The sequence below is a fragment of the Heterocephalus glaber genome, unplaced genomic scaffold, assembly GCF_053883595.1.
Source record: "Heterocephalus glaber isolate CG9 unplaced genomic scaffold, H.glaber_assembly_v1.0 deba00001481, whole genome shotgun sequence".
Classification (NCBI taxonomy): Eukaryota; Metazoa; Chordata; class Mammalia; order Rodentia; family Bathyergidae; genus Heterocephalus; species Heterocephalus glaber.
The window spans coordinates 25,880,204-25,895,995 of record NW_028258317.1 but is presented as its reverse complement, the minus strand read 5'-3'; the positions used below and the strand labels follow the sequence as shown (position 1 = coordinate 25,895,995).

Below are 15,792 nucleotides of genomic sequence, written 5' to 3'. Positions count from 1 at the left end.
CAGAATACTTCTTGGTGTCTGGTGATTAGAGACATGACTTTGGGTCATGGTCCATGGCCCCTTGCTCCCTGGCACTGTTCCTCTGTTCTGTTTTCCGGCCACCATGCACTATTCATCTTTGATATGCCATTATCTTCCACCATGATGTTTCTTCCTCAAAGCCAGCCAACTATGGACCAAATTCCCTGAAACAAAATGCCAAATTAAATTTAAGTTGTAAGTGTCAGATATTGTAGCCCAGCAATGGGAAAGCAAATATAGAATATTGGTACTAGACAAATAGGGTTGTTGATATAACTATACCTCATCATGTGTTCAGAAGTCTTTATAACTAGTTTGTAGTAGTTTGGAAAAGCTTGGAGATATGAGCTAGAGAAGCCCAAGAATGCTGTAATCAAAGCATAATGGGTGATTCTGGTCAGAGCTCAGAAGATCAGAATACTGATAGGAATGCAGACAGTAACGGCCAGACAAGGAACCCTGAAAAGGCAGTGCATGAAGAGCAGAGTCAGCCCAAGAAAGGACATGAACATGAAGCTATAGGACTTAATATTTGCCCTGCTTGGTTTCAGTCTTGCTTTGGTCCAGTTCTTTTCTATCCCCCTATTCTTTTTTGGAATGGGAACATTTACCATGCATCATTGTACCTTGGGATTATGTAACTTGCTTTTTATTTTTAGAGAGGTTCACAGCTAAGATTTTGCCTTGACTCTCAGAACAGACTTTAATTTAGACTTTCAAAAAATTCTGGAACAGTTGAAACTTTGGCAAAGGAAGTAGTGCATTTCCATTTATACACAAGACAGTTGAATCGTGTTAAGGGGAATTATTAAATTACTATTGTGTTTATTTGAAGAGTAAGTATAGCTCAAGAAGATGAGTTTAGGTATCAAGTTGACACAGGGTTGGATGTGATGGTTAAGCTTGATTATGTCAACCTGATTGATTTGGGAGGTGCCCAGGGGATTAGCATAGTACATTTCTGGGTGGGTCTGGGTGGGTCACAGAGGCATGAACTTGGTGTTATGTCTTGTATCCAGATGTCCCCCTAAAACCTCATGCACTTATACGTAGGGCTTTACCAAACTGGCTGGATCTAGGGTGTGATACTAGGATTAAGGGTGTGATGCTGGGATGAAGAATGTGATGTGATACTAGGATTAAGGTTGCCCCACTTTGGGCAACCAAAGGGCAGGTAGTTCAGATGGAATATAAAAGGAAAGAAAGAAGCCAGGCTGATGCTACTGCCATTGCTTGCTGCTTGCTGCCTACCCCACCATGCCATGGACTGTTCCTCCTCTGCAATGCCCCTCTGCGATACCATCCTGCTTTGGAGCCAGCCCACTATGGACTAAAATCCTTATAAAATATGAGCTGAAATAAAAATATCTGAGGATAATATTCAATATATATAAGAAACTCAAATTAATAACAAGATAAAAAATATTTTTAAATGGGCAAAGGATTTGAACAGACATATCTCAAAAGATGAAATGTAAATAATCAACGGGCATATGAAAAAATATTCAACATCACTAATCATCAGAGAAATGCAAATTAAAACTACAGTGTCTTATTACTTCACTCCCATTAGAATGGCTATTTTCAAAACAATGAAAGATATATATTGGTGAGGATATGGAGAAATAGGAGCCTTTGTACATTGTTGGTGGGAATGTAAATAAGTACAAGTCTTTAGAAAACAGTGTGGAAGATCCTCACAAAATTAAAGTAGAACTATGTTTCTTTTAGAATGCACAATTCTATTAGACATATATCCAAAGGAAACCGGTGCAATAAAGAGATACTTGCACTCTTATATTCATTATAACATTAGTCATACTACCTAAGACATGGAATCAACTTGTGCCCATCAATGAATAAATGGACATAGAAAATATAATATATATGTGTATGTATGTATTCAGTCTTTAAAAAGAAGAAATACTACTCAGTCTTAAAAAAAAAAAGATATTCCTTCCACTTACAACAATATGGATGAACCTAGAGGACATCATGTTAAGTGAAATGAGGCAGAAAGGGAAAAAAAAAGATAAATATCACATGATCTCAATTGCAAGCATTCCTCATTTAATGACTGAGTTCCATTCCTGTGACTAGGTCATTGAAGGGATTAGTCACTAAATGAGGAATTGTGTATAGTATGTACATTGCAATATTCAGAACAAAGAAATGGTCAAGGGAAACACCAACTATATGACTTTGCTTTCATTTGCATAACTCTTATGTATAGCACTGTAATATATGACAGAACATGAAACTGCAGTACTGTACTGTACAGTACAATCAGCAAAAATTACAGTACTGTATGAACAACATGTACATACTCATAAAAAGATATTCAGGCTCTATAAACAAGATGTGTAGAACTGTACCAAAAGAAAAAAAAAAGACAAGTTGTAAGTCTGAGTGGTGGGTCATATGTCTAAACAGTTGTTAAACAAGCAGGTTGTTAAACAGAGGATAAGTATACATGAGAAATGTGAAAAAGTCTAACTCAGAAAGAGAGAGAATAGAATAGTGGTTACCAGGGCAGGGGCAAGAAGAGTCAGGGAAATGTTGATTAAAAGAGTTACTGTAGGGCTGGGGATTTAGCTCAGTGGTTCTGCTGCTTGCCTTGCAAGTGCAAGGTCCCCAGTTCGATCCCCAGTACCAAAAAAAAAAAAAGAGCTACTGTAGATCATGGTAACCATAGATAACAATCTTCGGGAAGATTGATCAAAAAAAAAATAGGAGGTAACTATGTTAGAAACTAAAAAAGAGCCACAAATTATATTTAAGAGATATTAACAATAATTATACTATTTTTTAAATGCAGGTCAAAATTAAAATTATAAATTTTCATAAAAATATAGGTTATTTAAATATTTAAAAGTAGATATTTTTTGAAACAGGTCTCACTATGTAATTCAGGCAGGCCTTAAACTCAAGAAATCCTCCTGCCTTGGCTTTCTAAGTGCTGGGATTATAGGCATGCCCTACCATACACAGCTCAGATGAAAGAGAGAAGAAAAGAAAGAAAGAAAGAAGGAAAGAAAGAAAGAAAGAAAGAAAGAAAGAAAGAAAGAAAGAAAGAAAGAAAGAAAGAAAGAAAGAAGGAAGGAAGGAAGGAAGGAAAGGGGGGGAGAGAGAGAGAGAAAGAAAGAAAGAAAGAAAGAAAGAAAGAAAGAAAGAAAGAAAGAAAGAAAGAAAGAAAGAAGAAAGAAAGAAAGAAGGAAAGGGGGGGAGAGAGAGAAAGAAAGAAAGAAGGAAGGAAGGAAGGAAGGAAGGAAGGAAGGAAGGAAAGGGGGAGAGAGAAAGAAAGAAAGAAAGAAAGAAAGAAAGAAAGAAAGAAAGAAAGAGAAAGAAAGGGAAAGAAAAAGAAAGAAAGAGAGAGAAAGAAAGAAGGAGAGAGAGGGAGAGAAAGAGGGTGGGAGGGAGAGAGAGGGTGGGAAGGAGAGAGAGAAAAAAAGGAAAAGGAAAAGGAGAAAGAAAAGAAAAAATGCAAAGAAAAGGAAGGCAGGCTAATCATAATGTCCCTTAACAAAAAGATAGTAGACCTAAAATAGTTTACAAAAACAGGTAATCTTTGTTTACAAAATAAATTAAAAGTAGAAAAATAGGGATCACAATATAAATTCTAGCACAAAAGAAAGCTAGTCATTCCAGTAGATGCAGAAAAATGCATATGAGATGCTCACATAAGATACTCACGTATTATTTTAAAATACATCCACATACCTCTTAAACTTTGCATAGAATAAAATGTACTGAAATTTACAGTGTCACAACTAATGGAGCTAAGGTAACAACATATTAAATCATAGAAATGTGTGACTTATCCAGTAGATAGGAGGATAAGGCAAGGGTACCTATTTTCCACCACCAGAATTCAACATCATGACAGAGTTCCTAAATAATAAACCAAAAACAATTTAAAGTAAAATATATTGAAGGGGTGAAAGGACATTGAAATTATTTGCAGATAATAAAATTATCTACATAGAAAATCCAAGAAAATACATGGGGAAAAATTAGAAATAGCTCTAAAAACAATAATATTTGCCAGTAGTATTAAATATTCCCAATTAGCAATTACACAATAGAATAGGAAACAATGATCATTTTCAGTAGAATTAAAAATTGCATGCCACTCAAGATTAAGCTCACAAATATGTGCAAGAAACTTCCAGTTAAACTTCATCAAACATATATATCTCTGCTTCTTCTTACAATCTTGGTAAAATAGTAAAAATGAAATCATTTAAAAAGCATTAACTGTAAGAAAGTGGTAGAGTGGAAAATAGTCAACAAATGGGGTGAAGATTTTGGAAGATGGGAAAGAAGAATGAGAGCTAACTTATTTATATTGCATGTTCAGAGGATAAAATAAGATATAGAAATGAATTTGAGATATGTGTACTGGCAGGTTGAAATGTAACTAACATGAGATTAATTAAGAAAAGAGTAAGTTGAAATACATTACTATTTATGTTAATACTTAAAATTAAAACAATACCATTTATTATTTGTGACTACATATTAATATTAATTAAAAAGTGAATCATATGGACTAGATATTCACAAAATTCCTGGTGCTGATCAGATGAGAGGAAAGGAGGAAGGAAGAAGAAAATGTAGTATGATTAATAGAGGGTATTTGGGAGATTCTGATCTGTCTGTAGTGACTTATTTCTTTAAAAATAGTATGAAACAAATTTTTCCTATAATGTGCTCATCTTGGAGAGTGAGCACATGGTGCTTGCTAGAATATATTCTGAATAGTTCTGTGTTAATACCTCTATCTAAAACAGATTTCAAAAAGAAATTTTCCTACTGAGCTTTCTAATGGCCACAGGAACCATGTTTTCAGGAGAAAATTCAAGGGGAACATGACCTATCATTTTGTAAGTAAGCATTTATTATCAATTTATATCATTTTGTAAGCAAGCAATTTATAGCCTTTTCTACTTCAGAACCCTCTGAACTAAAATCCCTTAGTGATAAGTGCAGTAAACAGCACTATTGGTTACTGATAGATCAGCATCCTGGAGGCCACGGCCTCCCATTAAGAACTTCTTCCCCTGCTACCATCAGATCAACACACTGACAGTAATGTGCAATTTGCCAAGCTTTTGCAGAGTTTCTTTATTTTGAGTATATAATGTGCCACGAAGTGTTAGGGATGTCACATCCATGGTCATATGCATCCCTCTCAGAGCCCTTTAACGTAAGACCACAGCAGAGGTGCAAGGTTTAGCACAGGGAAATTTCATCTGAAATTTTGCTCCATCTTTTACACACCTTAGAGCTACAGAATTTCTCTCATCCAGTTTTCTCATGTGTAAAATGAAAAAATTTTGCTAATGTTAAAGATAATTGTTAAGGAGTAAATGAGATTATATCTAACAGGGCACCTGAAGAGGACCTCAATAAACATCACCTCCCCATTTTACAGACAAAGGAACCAAAGTTCTGAGATGTCCATTAATCTGACCCTAGTCACATTAACATGAAAGAATCAAAGAGGCATGAGAGGCACGGCACCCAGATGTGTGGGCTCCAGAGCCAGGCTGCCCAGGTAGAAATGCCAGCTCTGTCACTTAGCAGCTGTACAACTTTGTACAAGTTAATCTCTCTGTGCCTTAGTTTCCTTATATACAAAAAAAAAGTAAGGCTGTTATTTTTTTCAAAAGCACTTGGAACAAACCTGGCACATAAAAAACACTATATAATTTAATAACTAACAGAATGTGTAGAAGTTCATACTCCATAGAAGGAAATGTGAAGCTACTCCTGAGACAGCACTACAGCTGCATCACCAGCAGGGGTGGTGGTATGTAGGCACTCTGGTTTGGGCATGGTTTGCATCTATTATTGTTAAGTCCTAGAGGTGTAAAAGAAAGAATTAAAGTTTGTCATCAGATTCTTTATTTCCTGCCTCCTTGTGGACTGCATTTTTTTCAAAAGTTTTAACTAAGCAAATCCGCAAGTTCATGGGAGTTAAGTATTAGGGTTTTGTGAAAATAACAGACTCCGATGTTTGCACTGAAATATGCACAAGTCCTTGTTCCTCCATGACACAATCTTTTATTTCTCACCTCCAGCAATGAGGACTTGCTGGTACCAACTTCCCATTATCCTCTTCCTGAAGGGCATGCATAACTCACGTTTAATTGTTTCACAGTATAGTACACTGCTATTTAGAACTGGTCTGTTTCTTTCCATTGTAATAGCATAGAAATAAATAAGCAATTTTCATATGTTAGGAAACATAAGCATGCCAGAGTCTAATTCATACTTATGTGATTAATAAACCAGAGCACTTAGATGAAATACACCACACAACACAAACACCATTCTATTAGAACTGTCATTTGGATATGAGACATCACCCACAGTTGTCTTACTACCAGGCTAGTAAAACAGGCCAGTATGGAAACTCGTGGAACTTCCTTAGGGTGAAAGTGTTCCTTTAGGTTGAAAAATGAAGGGTAAGAAATGGAAAGCCAACTGTCCTGCTTTTATAAGTGTCATTGGCTTTTTGTGAGCTATGAGCAACCTGCGTGACTCTGAGCAAATATATTTTCAGTGTCTTGTTTATTAATGGACAGAAAAGCTAGCTTCAAAATGAAATTGATTTTATTCACTTAGGATTTTATACTCCATTGCACAATCACAACCCAGCAAATTCTTCATTAAGAGAGATAATTACTTTAATGAAGATTAAATATAATTTTAAATTCACATTTATCTTTATCTACCTAATGCAGGTCAGAATTAACCAAAAATTGTTGGGGAAGAGGAAAGAAATAGAATCCCCACCCCCAAGAGACCTCATCTTATTAAGCAGAAAGGGGCCTGATATGGAATCACTCCTGCCACTTTCTCCTCTTTTTCTCACTCCATCCACATCAGACCCAAGTCAGACCTTCTGTTTTTTAATAATCCTGATTTTGAAGTGTTAGGCAGAGAATACAGAATGGCAACAATTTGTCAAGAATGTTCAGTGAGCTATAAAAAGCTGTATCACTGATGGGCATGTAGGAGATAAACATCAAGATCAAGTTTGGTTTTGCAAAAATCCTCCTTCGTTAATACAGACTACTTCTATTTCACCTATCAAAGGTCAGAAGCCAAGAATGGTATTAAACTGATTGGTATTAATAACATATCATGTGGCATTAGAATTGTTCCTCATTAATGGCATTTGAACATTGTTAAACTACAAGTTTGACTCCTGGTTTCTTCTCTAATCAAATGTTTAAAATACTTGTTAACTTCTCTGAGTCTAGGGCTTCTCATATGTAAGATGGGGCTAAGAATACACATTTGAGTTCAGAGATGCAGAGCACATGGTGCTGAATGAGCATGCAACAAAGGTAAGGATTCCTTACTGTTTAATAAATTTTCTTCTAAAAGATGGCTCAATTTTCTCTAGGTGACAGTAACACTCAGTTCTGTAGAAGTAATCACTGAGCCTTACCCCAGGCTCTTACTGTTACTGATGGAAGAGGTGACTCAGGGAAAAGGAGCATTTGAGGGACACACAGGCTGTTCAAACTCTCCATCAGATATAGGCACAGCACTGGATCTTTGGAGATTAATTTTCCATGAAGAAAAACTAAGTTTGGTTTAGGGAAGATACAATGGACTCCCAGATGCAATGTTAAAAATAATAGCTCCCATTTACTAAATACTAAAGACATGGTACATTAATATACTATCTTAATTAATATGCATACATAATGTATCCTCCAATTAAGAATACTTTCAGAGTGAAAATGAATTTTAGAAATAATTATTTCAAGACAATAGGTGTAAATCTGGAGGGTCCTTTACAAACCATGGTCATCCCATGTTTAATTCACTCAATCATGCTGTGAGATATAAAATTCTCTTCCTGTCTTACAGAAGGAAGATTCTGAGAGGTTGAAGTAATGAGTCCATGGAGGTATAAATTATCAGATACAAACCCTCTGTTGAAATCTCTGTCTGTAAAGTGCCAACGATTCTTTCCTCTAATGTACTCCTTCCTTGAAAAACTTTATCCTAGTTATCAACTATCAAATGACAGTATTAATTTTGTTTTGAAAACCTTTCTTTATTGAGTGAATAGCATATTTTAAACTTTGGGTCATGATTTCGAAATGCTAGCAAGAAAAAAGCCAGAGAAGAAAGGGTGAAGTGGAAGTAAAATGAGGCCAGCAAGAGCACTTATATCCTAATGAGCATCCAGGTCTTTGAGTGTTCAGTGCAGCCTGAATACCAAAGATTGAGCTAATGCTTATTCAAGCATGGATGTCAATAGGGCCAGACATCAATAAACCTGTTTCCCCAGGTGCTGGTCTATATTCTCATACATCCAATGAATTTCTTGATCTAGGTCAATGCACCACTGATGTTAGTGACCTGTGATCATAAATAAATGTGATTTACTTCTACATCATGCCAGGATCTTTTCTGTCACCCAGAACTTAATAGAGATGGGAATATTGAGAAATGATCAACATGCAGTTCTCCCTATGGTGTTGCTGTAGATAAATAGATGGCTGCCACACCCCTTTACCTTCTGGCCTACCTCTGTCATTGTGTTTTCTTGTCTTTTTACATACTACAGAAGAGCCCAATCTAGCCTCCATCACACTAGGAGACACAATAAAACTTATATTCTGGCAGAAAAATAACAGCTCAAATCAGCCACAAATTCCAACCATCTTCAATTACAATTCCTAATGAAAGACCATCTTCAGAGACTAAGGTAAGTGCCTGACCTTACAGATAGGTGGCCAAATATTTCAATGGTCCTACAAAAGAGCCCAGCTTGGTATATAGTGAGAAATCCTAAGTTAAATTCAACTGAAATTCTCTCAAGTTGTGTGGTTTTAACAAATCACCCAAACACTCTCAGCCTCAGACTTCTCAACTATAACAGAAAAATTGCTTCTCAAACTTTCATGAACATGAAAATTACCTGCAGTCCTACTGTATATTAAAACACCTTCCTGTGTCTGACCATTGGAGATTCTAGTTTATTAGGTTTGGTATCAATTCAAAGAGTTTGCTTTTCTGAGTTTCTAAGTGTTGATGGTGATGATCTGATGATGGCATGTGCTCACCAACCACTCTGAATAGCACTAAATGATATCAGTAATACCAACCTCACAATTTCGGTAGATATAAAGAGATGTGATGATTCTTCAAAGAGCTGCTAATTCATAATGCTTCACAGTCAACTCTGAATAGAGTATCAGCCAAAATCCAAAGAGTATTAGTAGGAATAAAACTTAGAGACTTTTAATTATTTCTAATATGCCAGGTACAAGATTTAATTATATCCCAATCCCTGTTGTCATAATTCATTCTACGCAGGAGCAAAAAGTAGGGTCCCAGTTTCATATTCTGCACTTACCCAAAGGCCTCCCAGTTTTCTGTTTCTTTTATCCGAAAACATCGTTTTTGGCTCACAAAGATCATTGGTCCCCTTTAAGCTCAATTGCATCTCCATGGCATCCAAGCCCCATTTAACACCATTCTGATTGCTACTTTAAAAATAAAACACACATCTTCCCATTAGAACAGTACTCAGAAAACAGATGAAGTGATATTTGCTTTGCTGAAAACAGGAATCCTCTGTAAAACCAATTGTCAATTCTGTGATCAACACTAGTCCTTCAGTTTGTCCTTGGCTAATGCAGCTCAGTGATCAGAGAACTTGCCTTCCTCCTTCCCTTTTTCCTTCCCTCCCCTTTTTCCTTCCCTCCCCTCCCTTCATTCCGGCTTTCTCTCTTTGCAACATTATTTAATCTCTCAGTTGCAGCTTCTTGGGATTAGCTACAGCATCTATTAATAGTTTTACTTCTGTTTACATTTCCAAGGTGAGAGAAATGGCTCATTCCTTTTTGCCAATCTTGAAGATATGTCTTATTGCAGCAGGAGCAAGATGCACAAGCCCTGTGAATAACCTATTTCCACAATCATTCCACTGTAAAGATGCTAATGTGCTTCTATGCTGAAAGGATCCATTTAATAGGCAGAACAAGTTGGATATAAACTCTTTAATTGCTTTCAGCACACCGATTATCTTCCTGTGTCACCTATTGTATAATGCAAAAATGTTAACAAAAGCACTTACTGAAGACATTATTGGGAATTAAAAAACAAAGAACCATCAGTTGTCACTAAATACACCTTTCATGTTCCCAAATGAAATGCATTTGCGCACTCAAGGAACAAGATAGAAATGTGCAGACCTGCTATTGTCAGATGCAAACATCTTCATTAGATTTTGATCCAGCTGCTGCAAGATCTATAAAAAGAGCTATCTAAGCTGGCAACTCATTATTGGTTATTTCAGGAAAACTTTAAGAAACCATCCCTAAACCCGCACTGATCTTTTCTGACAACTTTCCTAGCCAGGCAGTTTGGCTGGGATGAATAGCACTGAACTCTGTTCCGTGGACTCTCAGAGTAGCCACCTAGAAGCACACAGCTTGTCTGTGGCTTTTTGAGAGAAGCCACAATTGCCGAGCCAGCCTGTACTCCTGAACACAGGAGCTGTAAATCTTTGTCAATCACCCCTGGAATCTGTGTTCTGACCTAACAGCTTTTCTTTAAGAGCATATAAATGAAAGTAGCCAAACCTGGGTCTTTATAGACCAAAACGGAAAGATTAATATGTGCAATGTCTCATAACATCCTTTCTCTGTTGCAGTAAATCTTCTTATGCATATTGGCAGTCAGCTCACTTCTAACATGTTATTTTCTGCAGACACTGGCTGTTTTAAATGAAAGGGGGAAAGACTAGTCAAGGGAACAGGCAAGGAAGGAGAAGAAAGAAAATAAAGGAAGGGGGAGTCAAAGAGTTGGGGTTCTGGGAGGCTACAGGGAGTAAAAATATGGCTGCCAAAAAAATTCCAGTGCTCCTTTGAATTCTGTTGAAACAAGAAGTCCTACAAAGACTTGAGTACAATTTATATTAATCACAGTCTCTGGCATCTTGACTTGGGGACCTTTTCAGGAAGGTCTGGGTATCCAGAGGCTTCTGATGGACACCAGACAAACAATTCACAGCAAACAACTGTCAAAGGTGTCACTGTCATTTATGAAGCACTCTTTCTCCTCTTGTTCTATATCTCTACTTATGACAAACAGAAAAACGAATAATGATCACTAGCATTCAGCTTCAGTAAACAAAGAAGGATCATAGGCTGCTAACTAAAATCTGTCTCAAAGACTTTTGGCTTGTCTTTAATTTACCCACTGTATTAGCTATTATAGTCAAAAGTAAATTGAAATGCTCAAATATTGATGCAATATTATATCCATTATTTGAATTAGATACAATAGCCCATTTGGAGACCATTTTATTATACTTATATTGTTATTAAAACTATCACCCAAGTCTTGATGATACCTAGACTCACAGAATATTTTTCTCATATCTTCCAACCCAGTATTCTTACCACTGGTCAATGAGGTAGATAGCTAAGCAGCAGAAATTGAAGTTCACACTCACTCAAACCACGGTTAAATTCTGAGCTAAAAATCAGAGCCAGAGTAGTCTTTCTGAAATGTAAACCTCATAGTAAGACCCCTCCTCCGGGTAACACCATTCGGTGGCTTCCTATTGCCCTTCAGACGAAAGTTACATTCCTGTTGTGTGGTTACAGGCAAGTTATTAAACTTCTCTATAGCTCAATTTCCTCTCTATAAAATGGTGATAATAATCATGAAGAAAATGTAAGTAAAAATCAGCGCAAAGCTAATAATGTGATATTGTTGACATTATCTCACCAACCACATTCCTTTTCAGTTCCCCTTTACTCTACTTTACAGTCATACTCAACAATGTGTCCCTCAACTCTCCCAGGACACTTCCTGCCTCTATACCTTGGTCTATGATTTCTCTTCTGTTTGTAATGCTCTTCTTCCTCCTCCTGGCCCTTGGCCAGCCTCACTTCTATGAATTTATGAACTGTCAGCTTACCTGCCTATTACCAAGAAAGGTTTCTCTGATTCCAAGTTCAGGTTTACCTTCTTTAATATAAGCATGCATTGCATGCTTCCTCTTTTATAACATACATAACACATTATTATAACATTTTGCTTTTCTAAGATATCCTTAGAGACAGAGATTAACTTTTACTTGCTCAATACTATATTTTCTCAATAGCAAGTACAGTACAGTCTGCATAGATGAAGGTATAATGCATATAAAGAAGAAATCTTCACGTTATTATGACAAAGAGTTAGTCCTTGCTCACCCTATATACGTACAAGATTATCCCAACATAGCTCCACAGTGTGTTCATACTGAGCAGATGCCCACCTCACCCCATCATCCATTCTCTGCAACATTATTGATCCCATAGTAGTAAAAAAAAAAAAAAAAAGGAACACAGAAATGGATCACTGCCTCTATTAAAGCTTCATGCAGAAGTGGCACATCAATAATAAATACTACAAGAAACTTCAAAAAAAAATGTTAGTTTAATGAAATCTTTCTTTGTTGCAAGTAGACAAATATAAATCATACACAAGTTGAAACCTGGCCAAAGACTTCTCTGTTACTCAAAGAGATACTTGTTTTTGGCAAATTTTGACTTTTCTAATCACTCTCCTTATCACAGGCCATATTTTCTTCCATAGACATCTGTTACATAGGTATGTGATAACAGTTTACAAATCATATCAGTGCATCACTTTTGAGTAAAGAACAATTGGGCTCAACAGTAGCAATAATAAAAATAAAAATGTGATTTGATTGTTACTATGTGCAAGACATGAATATGGACAAGGGAGATTATATCCAGTATCATGAAATACATGCTAACAAGAAAAATCTTCAAAATCAGTTTCTCTGACCTCTTCACAAGATCCGGAAAAGCTGAATGACTTACCGGGTTCAGACAGCAGAGCTGGACTGTAATACAGATCACCCATTTTAAAGGAAGTATTCTTTTAATTCCCACATATTGTCTTCTTGTAAGGAGTGGCACCAAACATGAGTGATTGGAAAAGACCATCTTTCAGCAGATGAAGAAACCAAGACCCAGGAGATGAGGTGATTTTCTCAAAGGTAACCACATTCTTAGTTCTGTTTTTGGTGATCATACAAATCCCTAAGGAAAACTAAGTTGTTTAAGCAAGTAGGATGGGATCTTCTCTTTACTGAGGAATCATAAAAATATTTGTTGTACTGAATTCAACTGAATTAAATTAAAAAGACACAAAATGTATTGATATATTTTCCCACTCCATACACCTTCTTTCCATTTCTCTTGGAGTTTTAGAATTTCTACACAAGCTACTTAGACACCAACAATGACTTAAGTAGTTTCTCTGTTCTAATTTTTTTTTTTTTTTAAGGAGGAAAGGTTTATTTAGCTCACTGTCTATTGTGATTTCAGTCCATAATTGGCTGGCTCTTAGGCAGGGTGGCGTGGCAGTCAGGAATCACAGAGGAGAAACACTTCATGGCAGGCAGAAGGTAGCAAAGCAAGTAGGTGACGAGCCTCTTTCTGCCCATTATATCTTATCCTAGCATTGCATCATGAATCAATCCCAATGTCACACACTCTAGACCCAATCACTTCTGAAAAGCTCCACCTATGACTGCATGAAGCTTTGGAGGGACATCTAGAGACAATCCATAAGACTATCCTCCTGCTTTAGCTTCCTGATTAGCTTTTAATATAGGTGTGTGCCACTTGGCTTCACTTGGGACTTCCTGATTATACCAATATGATTTTTTTTCAGTCTGCTATAGGTTAGTGCAATATTTTATTTATCCTGTCCATTAACTCACATTTGAAAACATTTTCAATATTTAATTGAACTTTAAGAGATCAACTTTCATATTTTTATATCTTAATACTGGGTATTAATAAAAGCAATAGTCAATGTAATTACGGATAAAATTATTCTGTAAAAGCCTTAGAAATAAATGCTTGATGTTGGTATGTTTACACACAACTCAATTTTTGGTGTAAGGTTATTTGTTTGCAAGAAAAAACCATTTGGTTTACTTCATTAATAGGAATATCTCTTAACGCTGGGATGGACTCTTGCTATTTCTTCTGCTGTTGATTTTTAGCATAGTTATCTGTGATTGTATGAATGGAGTTGAGTGGAGAGGTGCTCACCATATTAATTCCAAGTAAGAGTACATAACAGATTATTATAGTAATAAGGAAGTAGACAGGCAATCCAACTGCCCAGTATTGAAGCCAAATTGAGAGTTTAAGAAAAGTACAAAGCCATAAATCGCTCTTTCTGGCAATGGCGACGGTGAATTTTCCACCATTTTCCCCTTGGCTTTGGACAGTCTGCCCTGAGGTGCAGGAGGCCCTTGACCGTGGGTGCTGCATAGGTCAGGTCGACGCGGGCCTCTTCCACCCCTCTGCCACCTCAGAGGGGAGTTCTCTGCGCAAGCGTCTGCCTGGGACACGCAGTAGGGGGTTGCAGCAGAGCCGAGGGGTCTGCCGAAGCGAGACGACTGCCCCTGTCCAGGCACTGGCGCAGCGTGACCCTTGTTCTAATATCTTTATTCATTGTTCCTTCCATATTTATTACTGCTTTTCTCTTTTGAGTAGAAATAAATTGATATCCAGAAATCTTGTCATCTCGTGAGATTCATAGAACAACTCAAGATCTAGAGAACAAAATCACCAATGATCCAAACTGCCAAAGAATCATTAGACAGAGAACTTGATTCCCTCTGAACCAAGTAGGTCAGCTGGCCAATGACATAGCCCAGATGTTCCAAAGCCACAACAAATGTCATTAAGTTTCTGTTTTCTGACAACAAAGTTATGTAGAAGGAAAAATAATTAAATTTGGAGACAGAATACAGATTCTGGCTGGGCTCCAGAGCTGAAGGATATTAGATAAAAAAGAAACAATGGCTCTGTCAAGTCTAATTGTTTAAGACATAAAACTCTTTCTATATGTGCCAAGATGAGTAGAATTGCACAGTGCTGGGATGCACCATGAAACTACCCAAACAAAAAACGGCCCACATCATTTAACTGGAAAAATCATTTTCCACAGGGAATTTGACTATTATCCTTCTTTCTGTGCTCTCCTCAGGTACTTAGGCATTTGGAAATAGCTATAGTAAAACCATATTAGAAGCCTCTTTACTATATTATGGATTTGACTATATTATGAAAAAAAACCTTAGCTTTGTGGTCAGACAGAATTAGGTTGCAATCCTAACTACACCCTTTTTTGCAGTTTGATTTAAGCCTCAATTTTCTCACCTGTGAATAGCAATTATACTCATGGCATAAGAGTGGGCCAATGATTAAATGAGACAATGTATATAAGGGGAGTGGCAGTAGTATTTGTCACGATGTGTCTCTTTTTTCCTCTAAACACAAGGAAATGCAGTCATCCACGTGGCAGCTCCACATAAATCCAGAATGAAGTAAAAGAAATTTTTCATACAGTATCAATAAATGCCTGCATTTCTTCCTTCAATTAGTTAGTCCAGGCGTATGAGCACTACTTATGGATGAAACTTCATGAAAGGGCCTGGAAAAATTAGAAAATCTTTCCCAAAGTCTATGAAATATGAGCATTTGTTAAATCTCTTTCCATCAGATCTGATAATAAATAAGCAAGATTATTTGACCTTTTAAGTATTTGTTTTCTTCATAGGATTCTTGTGTTCAGCATGGAAGAAAAAATAATAAAAACAAAACCACTTAAACTCATGATGAAGCTGAAATTATCTGGTTTTGTTTCAGAATAGGTTTATTAGAAGACACTTGTTTCCAATCATTT

General features: G+C 36.6%; 1 pseudogene; it reads right to left on the bottom strand.

Moving 5' to 3' along the window:
* Positions 1-13,978: 13,978 nt before the first annotated feature.
* Positions 13,979-14,308, bottom strand: LOC110347762 (phosphatidylinositol N-acetylglucosaminyltransferase subunit P pseudogene; annotated as a pseudogene).
* Between the last annotated feature and the right edge of the window lie 1,484 nt (positions 14,309-15,792).